Consider the following 10661-nt stretch of genomic DNA (forward strand, 5'->3'; position numbering starts at 1 on the left):
CCAACTTGATCCAAACTTGACAACAATATCTAAGATGAGATGAGAATAATGCATTGTAAATATTCTTTAGTGTAACTTTATGGACATAATGACAAATTATTGAAAGCATACCATTAGCTTGAGTTTCTTGCTTAGTTCATTAATATGAAAGTTTCATATAAGATTGCTACCAATTTATACACCAAGATATTTAATAACTCTTGAAGGATATAACCGTTGATTATTAATTTTGATTTTGATTTTGACATTTTTAAAGAAATAGTTTTTTCTCAAAGATGAAAAAAAATTAGTTCAGTTTTTTCTGTGTTGAGACGTATTAGGTTAGTATTGAACCAGTGAACTATACCTTTTAGATCCGAATTAACATTTTTACATAAAGAATAAAACGATTTGTTGATGTGCAAAAGATTTGTGTCATCAGCAAACAGATAAACCGAAGAGAAGTGAACAGAGTTGATTAGGTCGTTAACGTAGATTAAAAATAAAAGAGGACCTAGAACCGAACCTTAAGGAACACCACACAAAAATGATTTATTATTAGAATTGAAACCATTAATACTTACTAATTGTTTCCGATCTGAAAAATAAGATCTAAACCAGTCATTAACAATACCGCAAATTCCTTAATGATTTAATTTAAAAATCAAAATACTATGGTCAACGGTATCGAAAGCTTTTTGTAAATCGATAAAAACACCACAAACGAAATAACCAGTATCAAGAGCTTTCCTCATTTTTTCCGTTATACTTATTAATGCATGGCAAGTAGAATGTTTTGATCGAAAGCTAAATTGAAAATTATTTAAACTATTAAATGAATTTAGAAAGGAGTACACTCTAGAATACATAAGTTTCTCAAGAAGCTTACTAATGTTAGATAAAAGAGAAATAGGTTTGTAGTTAGTGCATGAAAGTTTAGAGCCATTTTTAAATATCGGAATAACGCGAGATAATTTTAAAATATCAGGAAATACTCCATTTATAAATGAGGTATTATATAGTTTGAAAAGAATATTTGAAAATTTATAGTTAAAATCTATAAGAATATTTGTGGGAATGCTGTTTGGACCTAATGATTTTTTTGGATTCAATTTAGATATAAGAGATGAAATTTCAGCAATATTTGTTGGAGATATTAATAAAATATGTATTATAATAATGTTTAAGATAGTTAATGTAAGACGAATGAACTTTGGGTTTGAGTTTATAAACAACATTTGTAAAAAATGTGTCAAATGATTCAGAGATTAGAGTTGGATCAGTTATATATATTTCATTTTAATAAATCATCTCCCAACTACAGTTGGGAGATGATTTATTAAAATTTTTTACATTAATTAGAATGTTAACGCCTTTCTAAAGTTTGCGAAGATTTTTTACATTTTCCGAGAAAAAAATTTTAAAATGGATTTTTTTACCAAGTTTAATCTCTAAATGTGAATATTCATACTTCAACAATGCGCACTAATAATAATAATATTAATTAGCTAATGAATATTATTATTATTAGTGCGTAGTTACGCATTGTTCGTATTGTTACTTACGGTTCTGTATTCTGTAAAATACAATATTTCTTAGTTTTTAAGTAGTTTCTAGACTTTTTTCTATGCGCGGTTATATGTTCCATGCGGTCTTTCGAGTAAGGTCAGCAAGCAAATTAGAGCTGATATACTTTTATTTTCAAGAAGAATTGATGTTGTTCATTGTTTAAAATAAAAATTTAAATAATCGTTTGTTTGTTGTTGGTTGTTTTTATTTTTCTAATTTTTATAGCCTGTTTTCATTTTTTAGAAGAAGTTAGATTATTTATAGATTAAGATTATTAGATTATTTATAGATTAAGATTATTTTTTGTAGAAAGAATAATAAGAATAAAATTTTATTTATGTATTTAATATGAAAAGTTAAATAAAATAAGACTGTTGTTTGTGGTCATGTAAGTTTATGTACATAAGTTTGCGTTTATTTCAATCTGTTTTATATTTCTCTATATCTATATGTATATTTTATATTCTTAGGAAAAATTATAAGGAATAGAAAAATTAAAAAAAATTCTTCTGGAATTTGTCAAAAGAATGTTGTGTTATGCTTCATTTTAAGGTATCTATATTTTTGTTTATTAGAAATTTTGTTCTTAAATGGTTTCATCTTTTTCATTCCAATGTTGTGAATTGTAGTCTGCATTCTTTGTTACATTAAAAATAATTGATGCTAATAAATGTTGTTTTATAGTTGTTAAAGGTTTGCATATATGTTTATACTATGCTCAAAGTTAAAAAGTTTTTGATAAATTCGTGTATGTGGTGATATATGTTATATAGTTGTTTTATAAATATGTTTATATAAATGTTTTTATAATTGTATGAAATGTATTTTATCTAATGTGTACATGATTGTTAAATGAGGTGTTTTTATATGTTATATAAAATGTAAAAAATTATTGTGTTTTATAGTTAGTATAACTATAAAACACAATATATTTGAGATCTAGAGCAAGGTTCGTCAACCTTACCAGTCAAGCGGTGTTACTGCTCTAGGTCTAAGTGTAGTCTAGCCTTCAATATAACTATTCTGAAAATACATAACATTATCCTTAATAATTTATTGCGTAATGTTGTTACCTTTGGCTTATCTTTATGTTAGTGTCTGTTGTTAAAAATGATTAATAGGTAGTTTCATTACTAGAACTCGCTGCTTTTGTTTCTTAATATAAATACATTAATATAATTTCTTCAAGCAGAAACATAAATTAGTGACTTTTATCTGAAGTAGCACAAAAAATATTATTATTATTAGTGCGCATAGTTATACCTATTGTTCGATATGAGTTACAATTCTGTATTCTGTAAAATATACTATTTCTTAGTTTTTAAGTACTTTCCAGACTTTTCTTAACCAAGTGTTTTCTTAAAGAAGTCATGACCTTTTATGGTACGAGTTAAAAATGTTTAAGTAGGCACTAGGTAGATAATGTTTAGTAGCTTGAAATGATAGGTAATATAAAATCTTTTTAAAATTTTATTAAGTAATTAGTTTATTGTCATCTTTTTTTAAGTTGTACTTTTAAATTTAAAGCTTTGTGTTATAGATGTTAATATTGAAAATATAGATAACTGTAATTCTTAGATGGGGTCTGGCGTTAAAAGATATTTTTGGGTAGTTTCATGCTTTCATATGCATTTAATAATTGGGATAAAAGCCATGTCAACATTTTGTTATAAATAAAATTTATCTATAGTATTGTTAAAACCTTTGAAAAAAATGTTTCTGGCTTTTCAATAAATGTATAATAATTTCTCTTGCACGAATGAATTGGGGTGTAGGGTATAATTGTGTTATTATATGTTTGTTTTTCTATATTTAATATAGCATTAATCATTTTCATACATTTTTGTTTAAGTTTAATTGTTTATAATTTATTAAGATTTAGATTATTAGAAAATTCATGTTTACAGAGTTGTTATTAATCATAATCGAGTTGTTATACCAAGGAAATGTAGAGGTTTATTTATAAAATGTACTATATATGTTATAAAGAAAATTTTGGATTTCATATGTTTTCACTGATAAATAGTTTTATATATATATATATATATATATATATATATATATATATATATATATATATATATATATATATATATAACATTATCTCAGTTCTACAATTATAGACTTTCTGTTCGGCAATTTTTCTGTTCATTATTTTATGGCAAGAAACTATTTCAGCTTCTATGGTAAACCAGATCTTTTTATTACTTTTACTTGCTACCCAAAATGGTGTGAAATAACAGAAAATTTAAATCCAGGTCAGACTGCAAATGATAGACCTGACTTGGTCACTCGAATTAAACTCAAGTTAAATAACCTCCTCAATGATATATTCAAACATGGTGTATTAGGCAAAGTTGTAACGCATGTTCAGGTTATTGAGTTTCAAAAGCGTGGTTTGCTGCATGCCCACATTTTTACTTTAGCCAATGATGATAAACTTAAAACAGCACAGGATATCAATAATTTAATGTGCAGAAATTCCAGATCCGATTGTTAATCATGAACTTTATGATATTAAAACTTGCATGATTCACGGCCCATGTGGGATACTGAATCCTAATTCTCCCTGCATAAAAGGTGGAGTGTGCAGCAAAAATTATCCTAAAGAATTTAATGTCAACACAGTAGCCGTTCACAATGGTTATCCACAATATAGACGTCGTGATGATGGGTTGGTTATCAATATTAAAGGCAACAATGTAGATAACGTTGGGCGGTACCTTACAATCCTTGGTTATCTAAGAAATATCAAGCCCATATTAATGTTGAAGCTTGCATGTCTGTAAAGGCTGTTAAATATTTGTGCAAATACATATACAAAGGGCATGATTGTGCGAATGTTTCGATAAATGAACAGGTTAATCACAATGAAGTAAATACTTTTTTAGATTGTCGTTATGTTAGTGCACCTGAGGCACTGGTGCGAATATTTGAGTATCCTATAAGTCATATGTCACACACTATTATCCATCTTAAGGTTCATCTTCCTGAGAATCAGATTGTGTATTTTAGAGAAGGAGAAGAACAAGTGGCTTTAGATCGTGCTGCCCAACGCGATACACACCTTACGGCATTGTTTAAATTGAATTCTGAAAATGAAGGAGCGCATCACTATTCATATGTAGACATTCCATATCACTTTGTATTTGATGATAAACATTGTAAATGGAAGGTTAGACAAAGAGGTGGAAGTTATTTTTTCTTAGATTGTTACTTTTGCAGGCAAAAGGAGCAACATCTTAGGAGGGTTTGCGTACTGTTAATGGAATAGTTCTTGAAACCTTTTGTGAAGCATGTGTTTTAAAAGATTTGTTGCAAGATGACACTGAATGGCAGAATACTTTTTCTGAGGCAGTTTTAATGCGAATGCCTAAGCAAATTAGACAACTGTTTTCAGTTATTTTAATCTTTTGTGAACCTGACGACCCTTTGCATCTTTGGAATACATACAAAGCTTTTATGATACAGGATTTCATTCATCGCCAAGTTCCATTTATATTAGCTGAACAAGCTACTCTTTGTCAAATCGAAGTGGTAAAATGATGACATCATAGATTTTAATCTAGAAAATTTAAATGATAATGTTCAGCATTCAATTGACGAAGCTAATAGAATGAGACCATTTCTCAATGTCAATCAATTAAATGTAAGTAATGCTGTCCTTGCTGCATTGAATGAGCAACCAAATGTAGAAAATCAACATTCCAGGTTGTTTTTTATGGATGACGTGGAAAAACGTTTACATATAATTATTTGGTTGCTGAAACCATAAGTAGGGGTTTTAAATCTGCTACAGCTGCATGGACTGGCATAGCAGCAACTCTTCTTACAAATGGATCTACATTGCATGGTTTATTCAAACTTCCTGTCTTTGGATAAAAGCACATGTAATGTAACCCCTAACTCTATACATGGACATTTTTTAAAACAAGTTAGTTTGTTTTTGCTTGATGAAACATCCATGATACCTAAACATGCCTTAAATGCAATTGATAGGTTGTTAAAAGATGTTTGCAACAACAACTTTCCGTTTAGAGGAAAAGTCATTCTTTTTGGTGGTGACTTCAGGCAACTACTGCCTGTTGAGAAAAGAGGACAACCAGCTGAAATTGTAGAATCGTGTATAAAATGTTCCTTACAGTGGTAGTGGGTGCAGAAATTTACATTAACTGAAAATATGAGAGTACATGATGGGGAAAGAGAATTTTCCCAATGGCTATTAAAACTTGGTAGTGGAACGATGCCTGTCAAAGAAGAGGGTCCTTTTAAAGGATGCATTGAAATACCTTATCAGTGCATTATTAGAGAAAATGTCTCTATTGTTGATAAGATTTTTGGAGATGCTGAGCAAAATGATTATTCTAAACATGTCATTTTAACACCCACTAATGTGGATTCATTATCAATTAATGAAGAAGTGCTTGACTGTCTACCGGGTGAAGTCAGAATTTATTTAGGTGCTGATCAAATTGAGACTGATGACATTAATGAAAGAAATAACTTTCCTGTTGAGTTTTTGAACAGTTTAACTCCTTCAGGTGTGCCTCCTCATTGGTTAATATTGAAAATTGGTTGTGTAATTATGCTACTTAGAAATTTAGATCTCAAAGCAGGGTTATGCAATGGCACTCAAATGAAAGTTTGTGCTCTTCAAAATAATTATATTGATGCAGACATTTTGACAGGTGTTTCCGGTGGTAAACAGGTATTTGTTCCTCCAATTCAGTTGGCTCCATCAGATTCTAATTTACCTTTTGTTCTGAAACGTCGTCAGTTTCCTGTCAGATTGGCATATTCAATGACAATTAATAAAAGTCAAGGTCAAACATTTGACAGAGTTGGTGTATATCTAAAAAACCGTGTTTTTCTCATGGGCAACTATATGTTGCATGTTCAAGAACTAGAGCATTTAATAGTTTGTTTTTCAAAATTGATAAACATACCATTCAAGGTATGGTCGGTGAAAAATGTTACACAAATGTTATATTTTCTAATGTTCTTAATTTATAGTCTAGGTTTTTCACATTTCTAAATGTTCATATCTTGCAAGCACAGGCTGTATGATGTATGTAATGACTTTTAGTTATTAATTATACTTTAATATATCAATTGTACTTTTTGTTTATCATTTGTACTTTTTTTTGTTTAAACATTTGTTCCAAAATTCCAAATGTTGTATTAACAAAATAGCATTAATTTTGAATTATTTAATAAATGGTTTTCAAAAATGTTTTATTTACAAATATACTTGAATTTTAAATGATTGTTTTAATATTAAACATTTAATTTCTTTTATAAAAAAGTATAGAAAATGCAACCAGTTTTTGTTATTTTGTCTACTGTTATAACTACTTTTAAATAGTTATTAGTGTTATAATTCATAGCCAAATGTGTAGAGCTAGGTCGTTAAACTAGCCAACCAAGTGTGTGTAGTGCTAGGCTGTTAAACTAGCCAACCAAGTGTTGTGTCTTGCAGTGTATGTAGAGCTAGGCTGTTAAACTAGCCAAGCAAGAGTCATGACTTGCAGTGTATGTAGAGCTAGGCCGTTGACTAGCCAAGCAAGTGTTGTGACTTGCAGTGTGTGTAGAGCTAGACTGTTATGCTAGCCGGCTATTCTTTATAACTAAAAATCTATTTAAAAAGAAAAAAAGTAAAGTAGCGATCAGCAAGATTGCAAACTTTGCCAGCCAAGAGCTCTAGTTAGCAGAGCTGTGAGACAGCATTTAGTGCCAAAGTGTTTGGATCGTCTATAAGTTACGTAACGCAAACTTATACAATAAAACAAAAAAGTTCAAAAGTTTTCCCTCGCAGAGTTTTAATATTTAGATAAATTAGCGCATTAAGTTTAATGAAAATTGACGCGTAAAAGAGCTAAATATCTCCAACTTCTGTTTTAGATAAATTTTGCGTTGTGTAATTTATGGACGATCCCTTACTGTTATATTTAATGTCTGTTGTCTAGCCATTTTAGGCTAGACAACAGACATTAAATATAACAGTAAGGGATCGTCAACAATAACATTACGCAAAGCTATTGCTTTGCGTAATTGTTGTGATGTTATTGTTGTAATGTTTTGTGTTGATAGACAGCTTGGCTTACCTTCCCGTGGTGTCTATCGTTAAAAATGATTACAGGTAGTTTCTCTAACTGCTTTTAATTATTCACTAAAAGCCAATATAGCATTTGATATTACTATGGTACAATTGTTTATATCTCATTTTTTTATCTTTAGTGTTATTAATTATAGCTATGCTTGACTTCGGTCCTGGAGATAGCGGCTATTATAACTCATTTGGAAAAGTGCCTTCAACGTTAATTGTTTTTTAAGAAAAATATGTTTTATAGATTTTTTTTAAATATTTTTGTTGCATATATAACTATTTATCATGTAAATAAATTTGCTTTTTGTGTATGTATGTAAAAAAAATTTATTATTAAAGTGAACACAACTGTTCTATATATGGTTTTAACATCTCTTTTATAGCCTTTTCAGCTCACTAGGTCGGGTTGATATAAAAAAGCAATTGCTTTTATTCAACGCTTTTAGACTAATTGCTCACCTTAATGTGAAAATATTTATCGATTTTGCTCAAATTTGTATTAACGTAAAGCGTAACGATTACTTCAAAAATGTCGAGTAAAAGCAATTTCTTTTTTTATTAACCTGACTTGAAAAAAATTAATAAAAAGTTTTAAATAAAACTAATTTTGACGCAAAGTAAAGACAAACGCAAGGCAAAATATATTCCGGACATTTTTCGCTAAATATTTTCTGCATTAGTATAAATTTGGATTGGGTGAATGCTGAAATAAATATATGTTAATATAAAGTAAATCGACATTTGTTTACGGTAAATTTTTTTTTTTTTTTATTTTTTTTTTATTACTAAATGAGACTTGGATGATCTATGCATGTAATTCAAGTCATATTTTAACAAAAGCAATTTTGTGATTTGCGCATTTAATGTTCGAACGTTGCGGAATAAATGGTTAACTGTATCTTTAATGAAGCTAAAAGTTTTGTTTAACTAAGAAGCCAAGAAAAATAAAAGTAAGCACAACTAAAAAAGTATTAATAAATTTATATGTCATTAGAGAAAACAAATAAAAATTATAATGTTATTAATAATTTATTTACTAAAAACCCGTATTACGGGTTGCCTACTGCTAGTTAATGTAATTATCATATGTGACGCATCTGACCAAAACCAGTCGGATGTCGCGTTTTTTGACTGGTTTTGGTCAGATGCGTCACATATTCTTTTTAAAATACTTTCAAAGTTTTTTTTATAAATAAGATCTTTAGATCTTATCATTTTTTGTGGGAAATATTACGCACTTGAATAGGTTTTATAATTTCTTTTGTAATCCATGGTTTGAATCGACGTTTGAAGTTTTTGATACTTGTTTTTTTCAAGCGGGGCGTAACAATCTAAAATCAAACTTGTTTCAGTAATCAACGTTTGAAAACATGTGTTAGTATCATCGTTTATCATAGTTTATGTGTTATCGTTATCATAGTATCATGTGTTTATCACAGTTAATAACATCGTTCCAGACAACTTTTGATAAATGAGATTTAAAATTTTCTTTATTAAAGTTTTTAAAACTGCTGCTATATAAATTGTGACTGCGTGGTATAAATAATTTATTGAAATTGGGACAAATACAAAATTGAGGTTAGTTATCAAAAACAGAAGTTGTCAAATCTCCTGAAACAATTTCATTAGCTATTAAACTAGAGAAAATATTATCAATAATTGTAGCAGAGTGATCAGTAATTCTAGTCGGCAAAGTAGCTGATGAACACTTTTTATTTCAGTTAAAAAAAATTTAGCTAAAAATATTCAAACCGAAACAAAACAAAATTAATAATTTTAATTTTCCTTTAGTGTCTTGTCTAGATTCTTTTGAATTATCTTTTGATGAGTTTGATAAAGCATTTAAAATGCTTAAGGCAAATAATAGGTCATGATGATATTAGCGGAAACGTGGTTATTAACTCATGAAACCATAAAAAATGTTCTATATAAAGTATTTAAATGTTCAATTGATCAAGAAATATTTCCTGATCAGTTGAAAATAGCAAGTTACATCAATATTTAAAGGAGGAGAGTTGCTGAATGTCAGTAATTACTGACTGTCCTATCTCTGTTCTCTGTTTTTTCTAAAATTTTAGAGAGAATTCTTTATAGCAAAATTTTCCAACATCTTTCTCAAAATAATATAAAATCAATATGGGTTTAAGAAAAAATAACTCTACTGAGCGCGCTATACTAAAAATAACTCAATATATTACAGATTCATTTGAAAAATCTAAATTTACTTTAGGCATTTTTGTTGACTTATCAAAAGCGTTTGATATGATTGACCATAAAATCCTTTTTCAAAAAACTAAAATATTATGGAATCACAGGAAATTTTCTTAAACTAATAAAAATAAAAACACAATAGAAAACAATTTGTTCATTTCGACCAATCATCGCGATCTCAATTATTAGAAATAACTTACGCAGTTCCTTAAGGATCTGTACTAGGACCTCTTCTTTTTCTCATTTACATAAACGACCTCTATGAAGCATCCAATTTGATGACAGTTATGTTTGCTGATGACACAAATCTTTTTTTTTTTATCTCATAGCGACATAACGACACTATTTTCTTGTATGGACAATGAACTAATGAAAGTTTCTTAATGGTTTAAATCAAACAAACTTTCTCTGAATATTGAAAAAACAAAATGGTCTCTTTTTCATTCTAACTCTAAAAAACGTCTACTTCCCATCGAGCTTCCTCCTCTTCTTATTGGAGGCGTTCTAATTAAGAGAGCAACGTACAAACTTTTTAGGGGTTTCAATTGATGAAAATCTCCAATGGAAAAAACATCGAAAACATTACCTGCAGAATTTCGAAAAGTATAGGTATATTATATAAAGCAAGAGACATGTTAAATAAACATATTTTAACTCAAGTATACCACTCATTCATTCATTTATTGCCACTTAAACTATGCAAATGCGGCTTGGGGTAGTGTTAATAAAAGTAAATTAGAACCTATTCATTGCCAACAGAAACATGCTGCACGTCTTATTAATTTTATAGATCGTT

At 28.8% G+C, this 10661-nt stretch overlaps 1 long non-coding RNA gene across 1 annotated transcript; it reads left to right on the plus strand.

Annotated features, from left to right (window-relative positions):
• Positions 1-2015: 2015 nt before the first annotated feature.
• LOC136082028 (uncharacterized) lies at positions 2016-8018 on the plus strand. Its single transcript, XR_010639352.1, has 2 exons — positions 2016-2100; positions 7786-8018. It is a non-coding gene; the product is annotated as an uncharacterized LOC136082028 (long non-coding RNA).
• The last annotated feature ends 2643 nt before the right edge of the window (positions 8019-10661 follow it).

Source organism: Hydra vulgaris, chromosome 06 (genome assembly GCF_038396675.1).
Source record: "Hydra vulgaris chromosome 06, alternate assembly HydraT2T_AEP".
NCBI lineage: Eukaryota > Metazoa > Cnidaria > Hydrozoa > Anthoathecata > Hydridae > Hydra > Hydra vulgaris.